Source organism: Felis catus, chromosome C2, assembly GCF_018350175.1.
Source record: "Felis catus isolate Fca126 chromosome C2, F.catus_Fca126_mat1.0, whole genome shotgun sequence".
In the NCBI taxonomy this organism is placed as follows: domain Eukaryota; kingdom Metazoa; phylum Chordata; class Mammalia; order Carnivora; family Felidae; genus Felis; species Felis catus.
The window spans coordinates 150317198-150330037 of NC_058376.1; the positions used below are offsets into that span (position 1 = coordinate 150317198).

Consider the following 12840-nt stretch of genomic DNA (forward strand, 5'->3'; position numbering starts at 1 on the left):
TTTATACTCAAGGTAAGCTAATCAGAATTTACACACAAATGTGTGCACTTCTATGTCAAGGAATGTTTACACATTCTGGGCCCTTTTGGTCCCTGCAACACAGCCAGAATCTGTCAGGTGGCAATAATGATTGCAGTGCCCAGATGTCACCCAACAATATCTCTATCTCATTCCAGCAACTCAGAAAGACTTTTTCCCTATGCCATGTAAACAGTGCTCACTGCAGAGCCAAATGGTATACAAAGATTATATTTCTTATATTGCATAACTTTTTCAAAATTCCTAGTTGCTTTTCTATTTTTCACTGCTTCGACTTTATGATAGCCTAGGTTTTCCACAAACCCTCCTTGGTATTGTTGCCTGGTGAACTGGGGAGACCCCGGGCCCTGGGGCCTTGACCCAGCCAGACCCGAAGGAGTTGCTGACAGTTCTTGGTCTTGTCATGAGAATGAATTCAAAGACAGACACACAGCACAGTAGACAAGTGACACAAGTGGAAAAGTTTATTAAAGCGAAAAGTACACTCAAGATGTGAGAGTGGGCGAGAGAAAGAGAGAGAGGGAGAGTTGCATGCCCAGGGGATTCAGTTTCTATCTTTGATTGACAGTTGTTAACTAGGGGTGTAATATTCATTACCTGGGGAAGGAAGCAGTGTTTAGAGCTTCTTCTTCTAATTTGATCAGGAGTTTCCTGTCATGGCATCCGCCATCTTGGGTCTGTCTGGTTTGATCTGGCTTGTGGTGGAGTGGTGCCAGGACAGGCCTCTGACCTTCCCAATAGCTGGCCATGACTTCCTCGGGGCTGGCCTCCAAGTATCCTGTTAGAACCTAACTAACTGCCCACTCTAACAGTATGAGGACACAAGTTTCCAGTCCTGTTGCACAACTGTCATAGTGAGTCTTCACAATTTCCCCACAGTGGACCCATGCTTTTCTGGACACTATGTCCTCCTCATTCTTCCTTCTGTCGCTGAGCACATGCTCCAATAATGATGTTTAGTCACATCTTCAGGGCCAGTTTATATACATGTATATTATACATTACATACATTATACATATATATACACACACATTTTATATACACACATTTTATATATATGTATGAATTCCCTGCTCCCTTTTATATCTGCCTGGCCTGGCTTTTATGGACTTGAACTTTCTTCAAGGAAATTCCTTTTCTTCCTGCTCAGTTAGCTTATCTTCTTTCATTTTGCTACCATTTACCCAATGTTCCTGTTCTGACTGTAAGCTTAAATCCTATTTCCAAAATTAATTCCATTAGTCCTTGAGTACCTGAAAAAAATCGTTTTCGGTCAAGTGCTGAGGAGGCAATCATTTACATTTTTTTTCTTATCTGTACAGTTTTTCTGTACAGTTTTTCTCTCCATCAAAGATGTTATCTTTCCCGTATAATATCTAATGCATTCTTCTAGATGGGCTCTTATTCTATCTTGTCTTGTCATTGATAAAAAACCACTAACTCACTGCAGAATAGGTTTCTGAAATTTACTCCCACAATCAAGTTCTTTATAAATAAACCATCGGCCCACGAAGGACTAGTACAAACAATTCAAGGCACAGAGTCTCAGCCTTCCCAGTATTCCTGTCCCCATATGATGGGTCATGAGCAGGGCAAATTCCTGTCCACCAAACAGGACCCCAGAGATCCCATATTTTTCTCTCCTGCTCTAAATGGCTACAACACAATGGTTTTTCAGGGGTTCCTCTCTCCTACAGACTGTGAAAAAACATGGTGCGTCCCTAGCTTCCCTGGACCCCTACTTGCTGCACCAAAGATCCTCTCTACGTAGAAGTTTTCTTCCTGGGGCACCTAGGTGGCACAGTCAAGTGACCACCAACTCTTGGTCTCAGCTCAGGTCACAACCTCACAGTTCGAGTCTGAGCCCTGCATGGGGCTCTGCGCTGACGATGTAGAGCCTGCTTGGGATTCTGTCTCTCCTCTCTCTGAGCCTCCCCTGCTTGTGCTCTCTCTCTCTCTCTCTCAAAATAAATACATAAATAAACTTAAAAAAAAAGTTTTCTTCCTAATCACTACAGGAAAACACAGCCAATAAATATAATTTCCAGAAATCAAAATCATTGTCTTTTTTCCTACAGTTTAATGGTTTTTCTTAGAGATGATCTGGGATTGACTCAAACTACATCTGGATGCACTAAGCTTGAATTTTGATTTTTCTCTTGAATTCTACCTATTGCATACCCATTATAAACAAATGGAAGAAAAGCCCCCTGAATCCCCCTGTGAAGGTCATTAACAGGCTACATAGAAACCCAAAAAGAGAATTCACAGTAGATGCAGGGAAGTTTTCTCACCAAAATAGTCTTAAGTCCTTCCTAGAATGGGGTCCTTCCTGAGAAGGGACTGCTTCAAGGTAACAGTAGGGCTGAATTAGAAGGAGAAATGCTATATGAAAACTCTGTATAATTTGAGAAATTGGAATAGACTGACAAGAATAGGAAAGGCCACAAAATACTCTCTGGATTTTTAAAAAATCTTTCTTAATGGACTTCTTTCAAATGAAGAAAGCTAATTTCCATCCCAGTTATGACCATGAATGCCTCAAAACGTTCAACGTTTAGTGACCTTACATGTTCTCATAGAAACAATGAATGATAATGTTACGTATGTTCCCCCAGGCTAGTTCACGGAAGACTATATTCCTCTAATTGTAATTAAAATACACCTTTGTGTTGAAAAGAGTAGAACATTAACATATCCCATTACATGAAAAAACGTATGGGGGGGGCGGGGAGGGAGGAGGGCAACACAAATATGTGGCAGAATGTGCAGAACTCTCGCACGCATGCATCCCTGGGGACTGTCCTTTCCAGTTCAGGGCTGGTGCTCCAGTGAGCCTTCGCCAAATGTTCTACAACACTTCTGTTTGGTTTTCTTTTTTTAATTTTTTTTTAATGTTTTTATTTATTTATGAGACAGAGACAGACAGAGCATGAGCAGGGGAGGGGCAGAGAGAGAGGGAGACGCAGAATCTGAAGCAGGCTCCAGGCTCTGAGCTGTCAGCACAGAGCCCGACGTGGGGCTCGAACTCACAGACCGCGAGATCATGACCTGAGCTGAAGTCGGATGCTTAACTGACTGAGCCACCCAGGAGCCCCACTACAACACTTCTGTTTAAGAGTGACTATTGTCAGGGCGCCTGGATGGCTCAGCTGGTTAAGCGTCTGGCTTCGGCTCAGGTCATGATCTCATAGTTTGTGAGTTCGAGCCCCGCATCGAGCTCTGCACTAACAGTAGAGATCCTACTTGGGATTCTCTCTCTCCCTCTTTCTCTGCCCCTCCCCGCTCGTACTCTTTCTCTGTCTCGAAATAAATAAGCTTAAAAAAAAAAAAAGAGTAACCATTTTCATCCCCCACAGCAGCCATTTGAGAAAGAAAACCCCTTTGGGTGATAAATGATTAAAACAAAGGGAGAGACTGAGTAGGGAGGGCAGCTCACAGGTCCTCCTACTCACCTGCACTGACATCTCTCAGGACCCTTGTGTCAGCCTGTGCCCAGGGGTCCGGACCCGTGGTACCTCTCCGTGCCCCCGCAGGGCTATCAGAACAGGAGGGGGCTGGGAATCAGACCTGACTCTGGAACTCCTTCTAGCCCCTCCTCTGTTTTTAGCAAGTGGAAAGGGAACTGACCACCCAGGAGAACAAGGTAGGTGGGCCTTAGGGAAAGAGGAGCCTTCTAAAGAAGGAGCCCAACAGGGGCACCTGGGTGGCTCAGTCAGTCGAGCACCCGACTTCAGCTCAGGTCATGATCTCGCAGTTTGCAAGTTCAAGTCTCACATCAGGCTCTCTGCTGTCGGCGTGGAACCCACTTTGGATCCTGTTCCCCTGTCTCTGCTCCTCCCCTGCTCACTGACTCTGTCTCTCTCAAAATAAATAAACTTTTAAAACAAGCAAGAGCCCAACTGTCTTACTAAGGAAGAAACTGAACTTATGGGGCCCTATCTGAGTGTGTGCTAAAATAGAGGAGTAGCAGTGGAGGACCAAGATGGTCCTCTCAAGAAAACAAGGATGAGGTTTAAGGAGGGCATCAGGGAACTTTTCACTTCCCATTTTTCCCAGAGCAGAGCCTCTAACTAGGGAGTTGGGGACGTCTGTTTTAATACTAAAGAGAACCAATGCGCCTAGGTGGCTCAGTCGGTTGGGCATCCGACTTCTGTTCAAGTCACGATCTCGTGGTTTGTGGGTTTAAGCCCCATGTTGGGCTCTGTGCTGACAGCTCGGGGCCCGGAGCCTGCTTTGGATTCTGTGTCTCCCTCTCTCTCTGGCCCTCTTTGCTTGCACTCTGTCTCTCTCTCTCAAAAATAAAGAAACATTAAAACAACAACGGTAACAACTGAGGAGAGACACCTCAGCTCACAAGAGGAATGGAACCAGGAAACTCCAAAGTACAGAGACTGAGTCCTAGAGGAAAGAGAGGCCTTACCTAGAGAGGCTACAGTCCCATAAATCTCCAACATCAAATCTCAGGCAGGGGCTTCTGAGCAGGCATCAGGCTGGCCCATCGCTTCTGGATGAAGTACACAACCTTGTCCTTCAAGGTCACTGGTTCCTGAAACAAAAGCTTCCTACTCAAGCCCTGAGCTAGGCACAGAGGGAGGAATGAGCTGTCAAAATTGGATGGTCAGGGGCGCCTGGGTGGCTCAGTCAGTTGGGCGTCCGACTTCGTCTCAGGTCATGATCTCACAGTTCGTGAGTTCGAGCCCCGTGTTGGGCTCTGTGCTGACAGCTCAGAGCCTGGAGCTGCTTTGGATTCTGTGTCTCCCTCTCTCTCTGCCCCTCCCCTGCTCACACTCTGTCTCTCTCTCTCTCTCAAAAATAAACATTAAAAAAATTTTTTTAAAAAGAGAAAAATCAATACTATATTGGGGCACCTGGGTGGCTCAGTCAGTTGAGTGACTTTAGCTCAGGTCACGATCTCATGGTTCCTGAGTATGAGCCCTGCATTGCGCCCTCTGTTGCACAGGGCCCACTTCGGATCCTCTGTCCCTCTTTTTCTCTGCCCCTCCCCCACCCATGCTCTGTCCCTCAAAAATAAATAAAACATTAAAAAAAAAAAGAAAAAGGAATACTATATCCCCCAAATCAATTAGAAACCGGACAAGAGCTATAGTTTACACACAAACATACCCCTTCACTGAAGAACATAAAAGACCTAAACAAATGATTTAAAAAAAAAATGTTGCTGAATTAGAAGCATTAATTTTATGAAACTGTCATTTCTCAAATTGATCCATAAATCAGGGCAATCCCAATGGAAGTCATTTTTATTCCAAAGTCCTAAAGAATCTGGATTTTGATATATGAGACTCTTAAATATAGAGAACAAACAGAGGGCTGCTGGAGGGGCAGACTAAATGGGTAGTCTGGGGGGATGGGCTGCATGGGTAAGGGGCATTACGAAGTCTACTCCTGAAATCATTGTTACACTATATGCTAACTAACTTGGATGTAAATTAAACAATAAATAAATTACTTTAAAAAAAAGAATCTGGATTTTGAAATTTATATGGAGGAATAGATGAAAAGACCAGCTAAAAATATTCTGAGAAAATAAGAAAGGGAATTTGCTGGACCCAGATAGCAATACATCCTATAACAAGGGAGCAACCATTTCCTGAAGAGTCTCCTGCAATAGCCTAACTAGCCTCTTAAACCTCAACGGACTTTCTTTTTTTTTTTTTTTTTTAAGGTTTTATTTATTTTTAAGAGTCAGCATGAGCTGTGGAGGGGCAGAGAGAGAACCCCAAGCAGGCACCACACTGTCAGTGCAGAGCCTGATGCAGGGCTCGAACTCAGAAACCGTGAGATCATGACCTGAAGTCAAAGTGAAGAGTTGGAGGCTTAACTGACTGAGCCACGCAGGTGCCCCCAGGAGCCCAAGCAATCTCATAAAGTCTTCATGAAACACTCAAAAACCTTTCAATGGCCAACCGTTGCTCGTATGATGAAATCCAAAGTCTTTCCCATGAGCTAAGGTCCTACAGATCTGGCCTCTGCATTTCTACAACTTCAGCCAGTGTGACACTCTTCCTGGGCTCTGTGTCTGGTCACCTGGCTTCCTTTCTCTCCTCCACACAAATCCAACTCTCTCCTACCTCACGGCTTCTGTGTCTGCTCTCACACCAGCCTGACGGTCTCTCCCCTGGTCCTTCCTTTTCCATAGATCTCTGAGCAGACATCACCTGTTCAGTGAGACCTTCCTTTACAACTCTGGGTGCAGGAGGCCATGCCCAAGGACACAATATCAAAGCCACACAAGAAGTGGCTCGCCTCTCTCCCTCTGTCCCTTTCCCTCTCTGTCCTTCTCTTTTTCTTATCTCATCTCTAGCTACCCTGCCTCGCTCATTGCACTTATGAAATACTTGCCTTCTTTCTGTTGCTTAAAAACTCAAATAGTTTGATTGGGGCGCCTGGGTGGCGCAGTCGGTTAAGCGTCCGACTTCAGCCAGGTCACGATCTCGCGGTCCGGGAGTTCGAGCCCCGCGTCGGGCTCTGGGCTGATGATGGCTCAGAGCCTGGAGCCTGTTTCCGATTCTGTGTCTCCCTCTCTCTCTGCCCCTCCCCCGTTCATGCTCTGTCTCTCTCTGTCCCAAAAATAAATAAATGTTGAAAAAAAAATTTTTTTTAAAAAACTCAAATAGTTTGAGAGGTCACACTTTTGGACCCTGATGTTCCCTCTGCCTGGTTCGCTCCCTCACGCTATTCTGCTCAAAAAGGATGGCCCTTCACTCAATGCACTATTGTCACTTTCTGTCCCCTTCCTTACCTTTCCATTTTAACGTGGATCGCTCCCTGATAGCATATTATACGTTCACAGATATGTTGTCTGTGTCCCCCAGTAGAACCTAGAGCTCCAAGAAGGCAGTTTTGGGGACCACTGGCACAAAGTAGGAACTCCATAAATGTTGGTTAAATGAATGAATCTATCAAAGTAAGAGCTCCGTCAGTACGTTATGTAACTATTAGTATTGTTCTCCTGGTACTCCCAAAGCCTAGTTCATGGCATTGCACACAGGGTGCTCAGTATATATCTGGTGAATGAACAAAGAGGTCTTAACTTATGCTATTCTACGTAAACAATTTACAGAGCGAACGTAGTCCCCTACAAGGGTTTTCCTGCCTGTTGGTAGATTCATTTGTTGAAAGTGATATGGATTATGGGGTGCCTGGTGCCTCAGTTGGTTAAACATTTAACCGGCTCAGGTCATGATCTCACGGTTCATGAGTTTGAGCCCGATGGGGCTCCCTGCTATCAGCACAGGGTCCGCTTCAAATCCTCTTTCTCCTTCTCTCTCTGCCCCTTCCCAGCTCGCCTGTGTGCGTGCCCTCAAAAATAAAAAATAAACGTTAAGAAAAAGTGATATGAATTTATAGCTCCCAGAAATTTCTACTGGCAGGTGCTTCCACCTTACACATCTAAATGGATCTTCTGAACATCATGTCCTCTCTCTAATCATAGATATTTCCCTGGATAATCTCATCTCACCTCAAACTGCTTTCCCCAAACAAACACACCCTCCTGTGAATAGACACATATACACCTTCCAGAACTACGTAGCAAGGGGAAAGCCAGGCCAGACCTAAGTAGTGTACGGACTTCTCTGAGAGCTGATCCAAGAAAGCCTATCAGGATCACCTCTAAGACCACATTCTCTGGAGCATGGCTGCTGACTCCCAGCTTCCGGCACAGCTCTCTGACTCTGGAAAAGGCAGAGCCTCAGATCTAAGACAGCAGAAGCCCTCCAAGTGAGACTGCCCCTATCTTGCAGCCCACAAGTGCACTGCTCGCCCATCTCTCCCCACCATCCCTGGACTCCTGGGCTCTTAGAACAATGACTGTCCTACCACTCCAGGGGAGCCTGGCCCCTACCCTCACCCACAGTGACAACTGCTCCTTCAGTTTATTTTTCCATCCACTTGCTGGCAAGGCACAAGGCTTCTCAAAATTAACCGCTACACCCCACTCTCCAGAACCAAGTGGAGGAAACTCCTGGCTTAAGTGACTACCTGGGTTGGAGTAGAAAATCGTTTTTACTGAACGTGTTCGGTGACCCTGACCATTGACAAAGACTCTGTCCTTGACCCAACTCTAGCCAGGCTCCCCGAGCCCTTTCTCTACTAAGCCTGTAAAGACCAACAAAAAATAGTCTCTAACAGCTCAAGGTCACATCCCAAGGATGACCCTAGCCCCTCTTAGACTGAGAAAATTTAAGGCTGCCAAAAGAATGTACTGTTTGTTCCAGCCAACACTTGAAGATAGGGACCCTGTCTCCCAGGCTCTGTGGGAGTGCTGGAACCAAACTTCTCTGAGCCGGGTGGGCAAGCCCTCATGGGCTCCACATGACATCCTTGACGCCATACTAAGCCACCCCTTCCCGCCCCCTCCGCCACCATTCTTCTTTTAAAAGGTCCGGTCACTTCCGTACCAAGGTCGAGTTTCAAGTCACCCTGGGCTCTCTTCTCTCCTGCGATAGTTATTACTGGTTAAAACCTGTCCGGCTTTGTTCATCTTTGACACCACGACCAAGAGGCGCAGCCTCTGGACAGAAAGAAGGCAGAGGGCGCCTGGACCGAGAAGGGCTACAGGACGAAATGCAGGTGGTGGCGAGCCCACGGGTCAATGCAGGAAAAAGATGCTCAAGCGCGCAGCTGGGTGGCAGTGGGCGCTGACCGGGTCGGTCCCCCGGGAAGCTGGAGACGCCAACACCCAGGCGCAACAGGGAACGAGCCGCGGCAGGTGCTCCCGAGGACGAAGGAGCCCCCTCCGCGGGCCGGGGCGCAGGTAAGGGGCCTCCTCGGCCAGGCACTTCCAGGTCAAGGCTGGCCAGCCCAGACCACCGAGGGCCGAGGGGCCTCGTAACAGTGAATCGGCTTCCTGAGTCCCGCCGCGCCCGCACTGGGGGAGCTCGGGGTCTCCAGGAACCAGCGAGGAGCCCTCCTCCCCCTCTAGGAAGTCTGGACGTTTCCGTCCGTGTGGTGCGCGGTCCTGGACGCCCCCGCGCCCCGTTTGCACAGCGGCGCCCTCTCGCTGCAGGTGGCAGCGTTGCAGAGGTCTAGCGGCGGTCTTGAAGTCTCGTTGCCACCCCGACTGCACAGGCCTCAGCGGCTGGCCACAGATGGGGCCGCAGCAAGGCCGGGAACGACTTTGCAAATGTTTGGGGGGTCCCACGTGCAACTGTGATCGAAAAGCCAGACACTGACCCGCAGTGTGCGTCATATGGGGCAACGGCCGTTTGAGTCTCTTAAGCCCTCACTATTTCCGGAACCCAGTCCAGGGTCTGGACCGGTGAAGATTAATGAACAGTGGGTAGTCGGTGCTCCGTCTCTGTTCCCGCTAACCTCTGAGGCCTTGTGAACAGGGCAAGACTTGATATGCTTGAGTACTAACCTGGGGAGAAGGCCAGAAACTAGAGAATTAGCCCGACCTCACACTTTAAACGCTGAGGACAGTCCAGTGCGTTGCAATTTAGACTGGACTGGCCGGACTGCGGGAGGAGGTCCGCCCACACCATGCCCGATCTCTGTTAGGGTAAAGGAGACAGGGAATGTACAGAACGTGATCTCTCCCAAGGTGCTACTTAGAAATCTCCGGTTCAGGGGACGAGGGCTGTGGCAGGGGCAGTTCAGGCAGGTGCAAGGGAGAACCTGCCAGAAGTCTATTCCTTGTGGAGGCCCGGCAGTGGTAGCTAAGGAGAAACCGGGCAGCCACCTTGTTTTTATCATCAGCCAGCTTCCATGTTGGAGTGGCTGTGGAAAGACAAGGAAAACCAACAACTACGACCAGAGTCGAACCAGACAAGAGCTCCAACCAGGGCACCAGGCTTGCGGTTGCTGAGTGGGCTACACACACTCCAGGCCCCAGAGGAAAAAGCCCGGGAGCCATAGCGATTCGGCCTCACTCAGCCCAGGGCCAGAAGTGCCTGTTGATCCCAAACGCACAGAGTGTAGGGAAACCAGACTCACAACCTCACTTCCTGTAGCCCCACCAGCTCTTCCACCCCAGACTAGCCAGTCACAAGCCATTCACAAAAGATCTGAAGGGACGCCTGGGTGGCTCAGTCGGTCAAGCCTTGGACTTTGGCTCAGGTCACGTTATCAGGGTTTGTGAGCTGGAGCCCCGCGTCAGGCTCTGTGCTGACAGCTCCAAGCCTGGAGCCTGGCTCGGATTCTGTGTCTCCCCTTCTCTCTGTCCCTCCCCTGCTCTTGCTGTCGCTGTCTCCCCCTCTCTCTTGAAAATAAACTTTTTAAAAATTTAAAAGAAAAAAAAAGATCTGAATGCACAGACTGCGAGTGCACTGTGAACCAAGAAACATTAATGGAGGATGATCAACACCTCCCATAAGGGGGCTGTCAAAGCTAAATTCCTAAAAGCTTCCAGGCATTGGGAAAAAAATATCCAGAAGCTTCTCCTCAGTTATCTTAGTTGCCGGGAGACCCGGAACAATGGAAACAAGAGAAAACGTTGTGATCTCAGAAGTCAGCAAGCTATCTTTCTGGTGTCTGATTAGCCCAGTTAACTCCCCCTTACCAGAGTGGGACCCCAGCAGCCTCACCCACACTATGTGACCCAATCTCTTGGCCAGAGAAGTGAACACACCTAAACTGGGCAAATCAGATTCTCTCTCCCAGGGATTTGTCACAGTCTGGCAAATTCTTTGGGCTAGTCCCAGGATAGAGTTGTAAACATGAAGTCTGGGGCAACCTCTGCCGTGTGCCTGGGGATAGAGACAGCAGAGCTGAAGACGGGAGAAGGGATCAGACGTGAAGAAAGAGTGGGGACTGCCTGTTGCTCCTGCTTGGGTTTTCCAGGGTCCAAATCTCCTGCTGCACATTCTTGCCTTTGGTGCCAGGATACATTTAGGAATCCTTATAATTAAGTGTACTTACACTAATTGAAATAAGTTTGTTATTTATTTATTTTTTTTTTAAGAGAGAGAGCGAGCAGGGGAGGGACAGAGAGAGAGAGAGAGAGAGACAGAGAGAGGGAGAGAGAGAATCCCAAGCAGGCTCCACACTGTCAGTGCAGAGCCTGATGCGGGGCTTGGACTCACAAACCATGAGATCATGACCTGAGCCGAAATCAAGAGTCAGAGCCATCCAGGCGCTGCAGGCTTCTGTTCATTTTAAAGAGTCCTAAATAACATAGCCAACTCACTGATAAAGGTAAAAGTCTCAGAACTAAATGATTCAGGTAATATGACACCCATATCCCTTTCCTAAAGGAAGTGGGCAGTCCTCAGGCTCATGTTAACATAATAAGTTTCGGGGGGGCGGGGGGAGTCAGTACGTTTAGACATAGTCAGTTCACCTTCAGAGAAAACAGAACTCTTGGAAGAACCGTATGTTGGAATTTAAGTGATGTGAGTTTATTTTTACATATCTGTCCTTTCAGTGAGCTACACATGGCCCTTGTCAAAAAACAAGTACCTACTGGAGCACCTGGGTGGCTCAGTCGGTTAAGTGTTTGACTCTTTGATTTCAGCTCAGATCATCATCTCACGGTCTGTGAGATTGAGCCCTGTGTGGGGCTCAGCACAGAGTGAGGAGCCTGCTTGGGATTCTCTCTCTCTCTCTCTCTCTCTCTCTGCCCCTCCCCTACTCATGTGCTCACGCTCTCTCTCAAAAAAATAAATGAACTTAAAAAAAAAAAAACACCAAGTGCCTACTATTGGGGCGCTTGGCCGGCTTATTCAGAAGAGCACGTGACTCTTGATCTCAGGGTCGTGAGTTCAAGTCCCACGTTGGGTGTACAGGTTACTCAAAAATAAAATCTTAAAACAAAACAAGTGCCTTCTAAGTGCCAGACAACCTGGCAACGCTGTTCCCAGCATTAAAAAGAATGGCACGTTATTCATCTTTTGGCCCCTAGTAAGTGCTATGGAAGCTGTATAGTAACATTTGTGCAACAATGGGGGAGACTCTAAATGCCTGTGGAATTCATGAACAAGGGAAGAAACAGACGAGAGAATACCAGTCATCACCGCCAGAAACCCGTAACTCTATTAGCTGTGAGGAATCGAAAGTCATTTTTCAACCCAGAGCTGATACTGATTTTCCCTACACTCCTTGCTTTCTTCTCATCTTATAATATCTATAATCTGTTACCTTCCACCCTTCCAAACTATATTTAGAAGTTATGTTTTTCTGAAATTTGGCTAGTTTTGAGGTCTCTCACCCCCACCCTTCCATGCTATAATCTTCCGAGAAGCCGCGAGGCCCTGTTTAATGGTGTTTGCGGGAAATAGAATGGATGTTATATATATATTACATTTACCATAAATTAAATATCAATAACATATATACTATAAATATATATATATATATATAATTTTGTGTGTACGAGAGAGAAATATGGCAAAGAAGCCAGTAATTATCATTTTCCTACATTTTGACTGCTTTTCTTAATGGTGATTCTAGGTGAGGGATCTTTGCATATTCTGGAACCTCTAACTACAGCTGGGAAGATACGTTTGGTTTCTGCCTTTTCTTCTCCTGACTTCTGTGTATTGCACAAAGGAAGAAAATAAAGAAATATCTCCAACATCCCACAAACATTTAAATTTCTCCCTGTGCTGAGGGTGATGGAAATTTTTTTTATCTTGGTTACACAACTGTATTCATTTGTCAAAACTCACCAAACTGTAGACGTGAAAAGGGTAAAGGCGGGCCGCCTGGCTGGCTCAGTCAGTTGGGCATCCTGCTTCAGCTCAGGTCATGATCTCACCGTCCGCGAGTTCGAGCTCCGCATCGGGCTCTGTGCTGGCAGCTCAGAGCCTGGAGCCTGCTTCGGATTCTGTGTC

At 47.2% G+C, this 12840-nt stretch overlaps 1 long non-coding RNA gene across 1 annotated transcript; it reads right to left on the reverse strand.

Moving 5' to 3' along the window:
• Positions 1 to 485: 485 nt before the first annotated feature.
• Positions 486 to 12833, reverse strand: LOC123380175. Its single transcript, XR_006585644.1, has 2 exons — positions 12676 to 12833; positions 486 to 4589 (listed from the first exon to the last, which is right to left on the reverse strand). It is a non-coding gene; the product is annotated as an uncharacterized LOC123380175 (long non-coding RNA).
• Between the last annotated feature and the right edge of the window lie 7 nt (positions 12834 to 12840).